Raw genomic sequence first — 11987 nt, 5'->3', positions numbered from 1 at the left:
GGGCGATGAAGCGGCCGAGGCGCTGTTTGGCGAGACCGAGGACGAGGCAGAGGACAATGCCGGCTCCGACGAGTCCCAGCTCCGCTGGCATCGACGAGGCCCTACTCCGCCAAGGCCCCGCGGTGCCAACAACGAGGCAAAGGACACCGCCGGCTCCGCCGAGGCCCCACCCTGCCGGCAACGAGGGGGAGGATTTTCCCCCGCTCCGCCGAGGCGCCGCCCGCCGGCAACGAGACAGAGGACATCGCCGGCTCCGCCGAGGCCCCGCCCCGCTGCCAACGAGGCCGCGCCACATAGAAAACAAGGAAGTGTAGAACACGGCAGGTCACCGCCGCTCGGGTCCAAGTAAGGCCACCGATGCTACCCTCCGGTTGCTGGCACTGAGCTGTACATCATGGAGCAATTCTATTATTACAGGATGATTGAAGAGCGCTCCGTGGTTGAGCAAGCTCATGAGATACAGTCATTTGCTAGAGAACTTGAGCACTTCAGTTGTATGCTACCGGACAATGTGCGAAGTAAAAGGAACAGAAGGAGTACAAAGAGTTTGAGCAGCCTTTTAGCGTTCCTGTACATTGCAATCACAGCGATTCACATGTCATAGAGAACATTCAAAACAATCGATGATTATGCATCTCAGCGATTCACATGTCAGACCCAATATTTACTTCACAACTAAAGAATAAAGAAAAAATGGATCGATGCTGCTGACAGCAAAGGGCGTCCCATTCGAAAATATCAAACGCATGTCTTCTTGCTAAAATCAATGAGCAAAATTTGACAAGGTTTTCCCATTCCAAAATATCAAATGCCTACGATTATGGAATGGGCAGGGTTTGCCATCAGTTCAGACATTGACATGGCACCTCGTGCTAAATAAACCAGCTGTTCTTTTTGTGCAGTTCCACCAAAATCAACCAAATTCGCGCGTAGCTTGTATGATTTCGCCCTTATATGTTGCAACGCCTTGAACTTATTGGCACCTCCTTTCTTGTGGTGGAAATGAATGATTTGATGTATTCATGAACATTTTGTGAGTTCCCATTGAAATCAAGCTGAGCACCCTTGTTTGCACAAATACAAAAAAAGTGATTAGTATAAAGCAAACTGTACTATGAATTGACAGTTTAAACAGGCACCTACATGGTCCATGTAGAGCACACTTTTACAAAAATGAAACTCACCGGAAAGAATCCTAGAACAACATTTTACTCGCGCATCACAGCAAGAAAATGGTGATTTGTCAGTCCTTCTTAGCTGAAGTTAGTTTGGTCTTGTGGGGGGTAATGTAACCATCCTTCAACTGCTCCTTCTGATGAGAAGATAGATAGGGCTTCTTCATCCTGGCGTAATCGGAACTAGTCACTTCACGTACTCCATATTCTTCTTCAGAGGAGGATGATCCTGTTGTGCAAAGACAAGAGGATAACTAAATGCTAGCATCCCTGTTTGTTTTTGCACAACAGGAGTTGATTTTTGTTTTTCTTCAACTCCCGGTGCTAGCATTTAGTCATCATAGTTCTAGTGCTTCATTACAGCACCGGGAGTTGATTTTTGTTTTTCTTCCACTTGTTCTTCCCCTTCATCACTTGGTTCAATAACAGACAAGCTTCGCCTTCAATGTAAGATTTGGCATGTCAATTAGGTTGCACAAGTATAGCACTAAACAATGACATTAATTTTCTGATGAAAGTGGCAAAATACAGGCCAACAATTGTGAAATACCTTTATCTTACCTCAATGGGATATTACGGTGCACATACAGATTGGAAGTCTTGTCTCCATTTGTGCAGTTCACTAAAATCAAGCAACATTACCGTACAAGTAGCACAACATATGAAAGCACACTACAGAATCATGTGAAAGAAGGCTAGTACTGACCTCTCATGACGCGGAATTCAAACAACTCACAAGAAGAAGATCTGAGCCAAATTTGCCAACACGGATAGGAAGTAAGATCTCCTCTTGTGCAGTTCCACTAAGATCAAGCAATCAAGCAACGTTGTCGGTGTGACATTTTGGTTGAACTACACAAAAAACTCTTAAAACAAAAGTGTTTTGTGCAGTGCAACAAAAGGTCACAATGGCAACAAGGTGAAGTAGATAACCCTGTTTACACAGAGGTGCAAAGGAAACAACTAGTGGTCAATAACGGTGGATGACACAGAAGCCAATAAAAAGAAGCATCTACCTTATCTAAATGGGAAAGAAAGCAAGACAGTAGCATTTCTCAAACAGTTGCATTGATTAATATTAACAGAGAGATTAGATTAACAATAAAATTCGTTAAACATGTAATTTGCTTTTAACTGTGGCATTGCATCAATTTTCCAGCGGCATTATTAGAGGGTGTTTGTTTACAGGGACATTTTGGTGGAGGGACTAAAAAAACTCCGTGTCAGTCCCATCTAAACCAAACAGGAGGGACTTTTAGGGACTAAAAGTGGGCATTTGGGACTAAAGAAAGAAGATCCCGAGGGAGAGTCTTTTTGGGACTTTTTCCAATAGTTGCCCCTACCACGCATCGCACCTTGTCTCTATTAGTTCACTACTAGGGGTAACATGGTCTTTTAGCATGTCATTTAATAACCTCTGGTCCATTTTTAGTCCCTGGAACCAAGCAGGTAGGGACTAGGGAGTTTTTAACCAAACATGGCCTTAGATTAACAACAACTAAAGAGTTGCACGGGACAGTGGACGCACCAGCACCATGTGCATCTACCGATGTACTGGGGTGATGCACAGTCTGTTGCAACAAAGAACAAACAACCAAGGAGCATATTTGTGTTGGTCCCAGTTTTGTTATCTTTAGACACCTTTCCCTATGTGAGCGCAGCAAATCTAGTCCTGCTCAAACTCTACAGCCTTGTCCCCCAAAACAAAAGATCAGTTCGTTACAGATGTGCGTACTGCGTTTGTCATTGTTTTCCCTTTTCGACCAACGTAGGTGCTGGATAGCCAGTCTGTACTAGTACTTTCCCCACTTCCTTTCCTCTATGAACCACGTCCTAGATTTATGCTATACAACTTTCCCCACTACTTTCCCCCATTCCTGTCCTCTTTGAACCACGTCTTAGATTCATGCGATACAACTTTCCCCACAACTTTCCCCCTTCCTTTCCTTTTTGAACCACGTCCTAGATTCATGCTATACAATTTTTCCCACTACTTTCCCCCATTCCTTTCCTCTTTGAACCACATCCTAGATTCATGGTATACAACTTTCCCCACTACTTTCCTGTTTGATCCGACACCTAGATTCGAGTGCAGAAGCGGAAAAAGCCCACATGCAGCTAGAGCAATGCATGTGGAATAAGTAAATTATACCTTAAGGTTCTTGGGGTGTGGTTCAGTGGGCGTCCGGAGGCCGTTCGACCCACACTATGTACGGCGACGAAGAAGAAGGGGTCGGAGGCCCTCCCGCGCCGCTGCTGGGTGAAAGTGAACAGCTGCGCCGGTAGTGGATTCCCTCCCTCGCCGACGGCGACAGTGTTAAGCCTCCTTCCCTTCCCGGCGGACGGATCCTGCCGGCTCTTTGACCAGCAGTGAGGGGAGAGAGAGAGGCTAGCGAAGTCTTGTTTAGATCTGGAGAGGGTGAGAGAGTGTGAAGAGAGCAACTACAAGCAGACCAGCAGTGAGGGGAGAGAGAGAGGCCAACGAAGTCTTGTTTAGATCTGGAGAGGGTGTGAGAGTGTGAAGAGAGCAACTACAAGCGCTGAGGCTCCAGCGTGTATATATATACTGGAGAGAGTGTGAAGAGTGCAAACCCTAGAAAACAAGCGTCGAGGCTGCAGCTTATACGTGATGAGGTGATTATACGGTCACTACGAGATCGTATAGCTCCGTATCCATCCATTTTGACCAGTCAAAGAATCCTCCTGGCACGAATTATGCTCAAGTGTAGTTATCGAACCCGAGACCTCAAGTCTGATGAGAGAACAGGCTAACCAGCTACACAACCTTCCCATTATGTTCAACGAGAGGAAAATAAACTTTTATACATTTCTGCATTCGTGTGACAAGCATGCCGTGTTTTTGTGTGTGTGTGGGAGTCATTGGGATTTAAATCATAATCGTGTCACGTGGCTTTGGTGGTAAGACTATCCATAGTGGTGCAGAAATAATGCAGCCTTAGTCACCTTACCTCTCTCCACGTAGTACGTTGGGTCCCACCAGTCAGAGGGTGAAACAAACAAATTAATAAGAAAAATTAAAAGCGCCAGCGGTGTATCTTACCTCACACATCTCGCTACTGCTCCGGAACACTGTCCAATTGATCCCTCTGTTCGCTCACGTACTATTTTAAGTGAATCCTTATTATAACATGCACACAATTTTGGGCACTTGTATTCGACCTAAGTCAGTGTGCCACCGTATCTCGTACGACTCCCTCCGTCTAGGTGTAATAAGTCACGTTAGAAGGTGCAGCGGGACCAAGGTGCAAGCAGATTGGAGGAGAAGGAGAAACTTGACCGGTCATTCCTCCAATCAAAGCCCTGATTTCTGTCTCTAAACGCAACAATTAATCCAAACAACTAAGAGATGTTGTTTTAGCTACCATGCAGGGCCACGTATTAACTTGCATGCAAGCCGACTTTGATTTCTTGACTGATCAACGCGTAGTTGCGCTCCATGCATTGGGTTTCCAGGGGAGATAACAAGGCAGAGTAATTAAGGAGCGTTTGGTTACATTGCTTAGGCTGGTCATAGTAGTGAGTAACTTGGACTAGTACAACATGCATATGTTACTAGTCTATGTTACTACTACTAGTCTATGTTAACACCTAGACGGAGGGAGTACTACTCCTCAGTCCAGGTTTGATGGAATATTCGTCACCTCTTCTCTTCTTGTGCGTACTCCATTTGTATCTCACTTCCTGTGGCTTTGCACTCGCACGATTTTCCTATTCTATGAACCTGTGTGTGCGTGTGCGTGTGTGTGTGTTTAACAACATGTGTGTGTTAGAGAGAGCGACAGATCGACCTACTCCTACAGAGAGATGGTGTGTAGTGTATGATTTTAGCCGCGAGAGTCGGTGCATCCTCTCATTTCCGGGCATCCGGTAGGGACAGGCGGACAGCTGCCACGCCCGCTCCTGACCAGCCTGGCCCACCCAAAGCCCCTCCATCGCCCGCGCGCGCTTCCCGCCTGAAACGGTCAGCGCCGCTCCAAAGAATCGGTGCTGCATTCATGCCCGGGCAGAGCGGACGCGACCTCTCACTGGCGCCTGTGTTGAAGGGAGAAGCGGATTCAAGAGTGATGGTTCCTTCGTCCGTCCAACTTACTGCTGGGTCTATGTGATTTGATGGCTCATTGGTCATTATTACTGAGGTGGTAGGACTGCTGGATGTCCCACGCTTTCGGCGAAAGGAGGTACTACTAGATTACAATTTTCTTCATTCTTACGGCGGAGGAGTGCAAGAGCAGTGAAAACATGCAGGCTCAGTGATTACATGGCCCACCTCACACTATCACCATATTTTCTGGACACCGTGCGACACCTAACTCTTTACATAGTACTCCCTCCGTTCCTAAATATAAGTCTTTGTAGAGACTCCACTAGGTGGACTACATACGGAACAAAATGAATGAATCTACACTTAAAATGCATCTATATAGATCCGTATGTGGTTCATGGTGAAATCTCTACAAAGACTTATATTTAGGAACGGAGGAAGTACTTGTATAGTACGTACTGTAATTTATCAGCGAGATAGTACAATGCAATGAAGCTTCCAGCTTCTGTTACATGTATCTTGCGTCCAAGGTTGCCGGTTGCAACATTTCATCAAATACAAAGGAGACTAACATGCATGCTATTGCATCTCAATGATTGACAGATCATAGCAAATATGTACTCCCTCCGTTCCAAAATAAGTGTCTCAACTTCATGCTACATACGGAGCAAAATGAGTGAATCTACACTCTAAAATACGTCTATATACATCAGTGTTTGGAGTATGTACTAGTAGTTCATATTGAAATCTACTAAAGGACATATATATTCCAAACAATATGATAATCTCTCTAACCAAGGTAGTAGGGACGAGGAGTAAACGGAGGGAGTAGTAAAATTTTCTCCTCGTCCTGCGAGCCACCGCACGCGTGGGCGAGGGAGCGGGCGTAAGGCGTACAGTGCTACCGTTGGGGAACGTAGTAATTTCGAAAAAATTCTACGCACACGCAAGATCATGGTGATGCATAGCAACGAGAGGGGAGAGTGTTGTCCACGTACCCTCGTAGACCGAAAGCGGAAGCGTTGACACAACGCGGTTGATGTAGTCGTACGTCTTCACGATCCGACCGATCAAGTACCGAACGCACGGCACCTCCGAGTTCAGCACACGTTCAGCTCGATGACGTCCCTCGAACTCCGATCCAGCCGAGTGTTGAGGGAGAGTTTCGTCAGCACGACGGCGTGGTGACGATGATGATGTTCTACCGACGCAGGGCTTCGCCTAAGCACCGCTACGATATTATCGAGGTGTAATATGATGGAAGGGGGCACCGCACACGGCTAAGAGATCAATGATCAATTGTTGTGTCTTTGGGGTGCCCCACTGCCCCCATATATAAAGGAGCAAGGGGGGAGGCGGCCGGCCTAGGAGGAGGGCGCGCCAAGGGGGGAGTCCTACTCCCACCGGGAGTAGGACTCCTCCTTTCCTTGTTGGAGTAGGAGAAGGGAAGGGAGAAGGAGAAGGAAGGAAGGGGGCGCCCCCCTTCCCTAGTCCAATTCGGACTAGTCCATGGGGAGGGGTGCGGCCACCCTTTGGGGCCTTTCTCTCCTTTCCCGTATGGCCCATTAAGGCCCAATACGAATTCCCGTAACTCTCCGGTACTCCGAAAAATACCCGAATCACTCGGAACCTTTCCGATGTCCGAATATAGTCGTTCAATATATCGATCTTTACGTCTCGACCATTTTGAGACTCCTCGTCATGTCCCTGATCTCATCCGGGACTCCGAACTCCTTCGGTACATCAAAACTCATTAACTCATAATAAAACTGTCATCGTAACGTTAAGCGTGCGGACCCTACGGGTTCGAGAACTATGTAGACATGACCGAGACACGTCTCCGGTCAATAACCAATAGCGGAACCTCGATGCTCATATTGGCTCCCACATATTCTACGAAGATCTTTATCGGTCAAACCGCATAACAACATACGTTGTTCCCTTTGTCATCGGTATGTTACTTGCCCGAGATTCGATCGTCGGTATCTCGATACCTAGTTCAATCTCGTTACCGGCAAGTCTCTTTACTCGTTCCGTAATACATCATCTCGCAACAAACTCATTAGTTGCAATGCTTGCAAGGCTTAAGTGATGTGCATTACCAAGAGGGCCCAGAGATACCTCTCCGACAATCGGAGTGACAAATCCTAATCTCGAAATACGCCAACCCAACAAGTACCTTCGGAGACACCTGTAGAGCACCTTTATAATCACCCAGTTACGTTGTGACGTTTGGTAGCACACAAAGTGTTCCTCCGGTATTCGGGAGTTGCATAATCTCATAGTCATAGGAACATGTATAAGTCATGAACAAAGCAATAGCAACATACTAAACGATCGAGTGCTAAGCTAACGGAATGGGTCAAGTCAATCACGTCATTCTCCTAATGATATGATCCCGTTAATCAAATGACAACTCATGTCTATGGCTAGGAAACATAACCATCTTTGATCAACGAGCTAGTCAAGTAGAGGCATACTAGTGACACTCTGTTTGTCTATGTATTCACACATGTATCATGTTTCCGGTTAATACAATTCTAGCATGAATAATAAACATTTATCACGATATAAGGAAATAAATAATAACTTTATTATTGCCTCTAGGGCATATTTCCTTCAGTCTCCCACTTGCACTAGAGTCAATAATCTAGTTCACATCGCCATGTGATTTAATATCAATAGTTCACATCACCATGTGATTAACACCCATAGTTCATATCGTCATGTGACTAACACCCAAAGGGTTTACTAGAGTCAATAATCTAGTTCACATCGCTATGTGATTAACACCCAAAGAGTACTAAGGTATGATCATGTTTTGATTGTGAGATAATTTTAGTCAACGGGTCTGTCACATTCAGATCCGTAAGTATTTTGCAAATTTCTATGTCTACAATGCTCTGCACGGAGCTACTCTAGCTAATTGCTCCCACTTACAATATGTATCCAGATTGAGACTTAGAGTCATCTGGATCAGTGTCAAAATTTGCATCGATGTAACTCTTTACGACGAACTCCTTTTTGTCACCTCCATAATCGAGAAACATATCCTTATTCCACTAAGAATAATTTTGACCGCTGTCCAGTGATCTACTCCTAGATCATTATTGTACTCCCTTGCCAAAATCAGTGTAGGGTATATAATAGATCTGGTACATAGCATGGCATACTTTATAGAACCTATGGCCGAGGCATAGGGAATGACTTTCATTCTTTTTTTATCTTCTACCGTGGTCGGGCTTTGAGTCTTACTCAAATTTCACACCTTGTAACACAGGCAAGAAACTTTTTCTTTGACTGTTCCATTTTGAACCACTTCAAAATCTTGTTAAGGTATGTACTCATTGAAAAAACTTATCAAGCGTCTTGATCTATCTCTATAGATCTTGATGCTCAATATGTAAGCAGCTTCACCGAGGTCTTTCTTTGAAAAACTCCTTTCAAACACTCCTTTATGCTTTGCAGAATAATTCTACATTATTTCCGATCAACAATATGTCATTCACATATACTTATCAGAAATGGTGTAGTGCTCCCACTCACTTTCTTATACAGGCTTCACCGCAAGTCTGTATAAAACTATATGCTTTAATCAACTTATCAAAGCGTATATTCCAACTCTGAGATGCTTGCACCAGTCCATAGATGGATCGCTGGAGCTTGCATATTTTGTTAGCACCTTTAGGATTGACAAAACCTTCTGGTTGCATCATATACAACTCTTTTTTTAATAAATCCATTAAGGAATGCAGTTTTGTTTATCCATTTGCCAGATTTCATAAAATGCGGCAATTTCTAACATGATTCGGACAGACTTAAGCATAGATACGAGTGAGAAACTCTCATCATAGTCAACACCTTGAACTTGTCGAAAACCTTTTGCGACAATTCTAGCTTTGTAGATAGTAACACTACTATCAGCGCCCGTCTTCCTCTTGAAGATCCATTTAATCTCAATGGCTCGCCGACATTGGGCAAGTCAATCAAAGTCCATACTTTGTTCTCATACATGGATCCCATCTCAGATTTCATGGCCTCAAGCCATTTTGCGGAATCTGGGCTCATCATCGCTTCCTCATAGTTCGTAGGTTCGTCATGGTCAAGTAACATGACCTCCAGAACAGGATTACCGTACCACTGTGGTGCGGATCTCATTCTGGTTGACCTACGAGGTTCGGTAGTAACTTGATCCGAAGCTTCATGATCATCATCATTAACTTCCTCACTAATTGGTGTAAGCATCACTGGAACTGATTTTAGTGATGAACTACTTTCCAATTTGGGAGAAGGTACAGTTACCTCATCAAGTTCTACTTTCCTCCCACTCACTTCTTTCGAGAGAAACTCCTTCTCTAGAAAGGATCCATTCTAGCAACGAATTTGCCTTCGGATCTGTGATAGAAGATATACCCAATAGTCACCTTTGGGTATCCTATGAAGACGCATTTCCCCGATTTGGGTTCAAGCTTATCATGTTGAAACTTTTCCACATAAGCATTGCAACCCCAAACTTTAAGAAACGACAACTTTGGTTTCTTGCCAAACCACAGTTCATATGGTGTCGTCTCAAACGGATTTAGATGGTGCCCTTTTTTATGTGAATGCAGCTGTCTGTAATGCATAACCCCAAAACTATAGTGGTAAATCGGTAAGAAACATCATAGATTGCACTATATCCAATAAAGTACGGTTATGACGTTCGGACACACCATTATGCTGTGGTGTTCCAGGTGGCACGAATTTGTGAAACTATTCCACATTGTTTTAATTGAAGACCAAACTCGTAACTCAAATATTTGTCTCCGCGATCAAATCGTAGAAACCTTATTTTCTTGTCATGATGATTTTCCACTTCACTCTGAAATTCTTTGAACCTTTCAAATGTTTCAGACTTATGTTTCATCAAGTAGATATACCCATATCTGCTCAAATCATCTCTGAAGGTCAGAAAATAACGATACCCGCCGCGAGCCTCAACACTCATCGGATCGCATACATCAGTATGTATTATTTCCAATAAGTCAGTTGCTCGCTCCATTGTTCTGAAGAACGGAGTCTTAGTCATCTTGCCCATAAGGCATGGTTCGCAAGCATCAAGTGATTCATAATCAAGTGATTCCAAAGCCCATCAGCATGGAGGTTCTTCATGCGCTTTACACCAATATGACCTAAACAGCAGTGCCACAAATAAGTTGCACTATCATTATTAACTTTGCATCTTTTGGCTTCAATATTATGAATATGTGTATCACTACGATCGAGATCCAACAAACCATTTTCATTGGGTGTGTAACCATATAAGGTTTTATTCATGTAAACAGAACAACAATTATTCTCTAACTTAAATGGATAACCGTATTGCAATAAACATGATCAAATCATATTCATGCTCAACGCAAACACCAAATAACACTTATTTAGGTTCAACACTAATCCCGAAAGTATAGGGAGTGTGGGATGATGATCATATCAATCTTGGAACCACTTCCAATACACATCGTCACTTCATCCTTAACTAGTTTCTGTTCATTATGCAACTCCCGTTTCGAGTTACTACTCTTTAGCAACTGAGCCAGTATCAAATACCGAGGGGTTGCTATAAACACTAGTAAAGTACACATCAATAACATGTATATCCAATATACCTTTGTTCACTTTGCCATCCTTCTTATCCACCAAATACTTGGGGTAGTTCCGCTTCCAGTGACCAGTCCCTTTGCAGTAGAAGAACTTAGTCTCAGGCTTAGGACCAGACTTAGGCTTCTTCACTTGAGCAGCAACTTGCTTGCCGTTCTTCTTGAAGTTCCCCTTCTTCCCTTTGCCCTTTTCTTGAAACTAGTGGTCTCGTCAACCATCAACACTTGATGTTTTTCTTGACTTCTACCTTCATCGATTTCAGCATCACGAAGAGCTCGGGAATTACTTTCGTCATCCCTTGCATACTATAGTTCATCACGAAGTTCTACTAACTTGGTGATGGTGACTAGAGAATTCTGTCAATCACTATTTTATCTGGAAGATTAACTCCCACTTGATTCAAGCGATTGTAGTACCCAGACAATCTGAGCACATGCTCACTGCTTGAGCTATTCTCCTCCATCTTTTAGCTATAGAACTTGTTGGAGACTTCATATCTCTCAACTCGGGTATTTGCTTGAAATATTAACTTCAACTCCTGGAACATCTCATATGGTCCATGACGTTCAAAACGTCTTTGAAGTCCCGATTCTAAGCCGTTAAGCATGGTGTACTAAACTATCAAGTAGTCATCATATTGAGCTAGCCAACATTCATAACGTCTGCATCTGCTCCTGCAATAGGTCTGTCACCTAGCGGTGCATCAAGGACATAATTCTTCTGTGCAGCAATGAGGATAATCCTCAGATCACGGATCCAATCCGCATCTTTGCTACTAACATCTTTCAACATAATTTTTCTCTAGGAACATATCAAAAATAAACACAGGGAAGCAACAACGCGAGCTATTGATCTACAACATAATTTGCAAAATACTATCAGGACTAAGTTCATGATAAATTTAAGTTCAATTAATCATATTACTTAAGAACTCCCACTTAGATAGACATCCCTCTAATCATCTAAGTGATTACGTGATCCAAATCAACTAAACCATAACCGATCATCACGTGAAATGGAGTAGTTTTCAATGGTGAACATCACTATGTTGATCATATCTACTATATGATTCACGCTCGACCTTTCGGTCTCAGTGTTCTGAGGCCATA

The sequence above is a fragment of the Aegilops tauschii genome, chromosome 1 (genome assembly GCF_002575655.3).
Source record: "Aegilops tauschii subsp. strangulata cultivar AL8/78 chromosome 1, Aet v6.0, whole genome shotgun sequence".
Lineage (NCBI taxonomy): Eukaryota > Viridiplantae > Streptophyta > Magnoliopsida > Poales > Poaceae > Aegilops > Aegilops tauschii.
The sequence above is the reverse complement of the archived record's forward strand: the minus strand, read 5'-3'. Positions refer to the sequence as shown.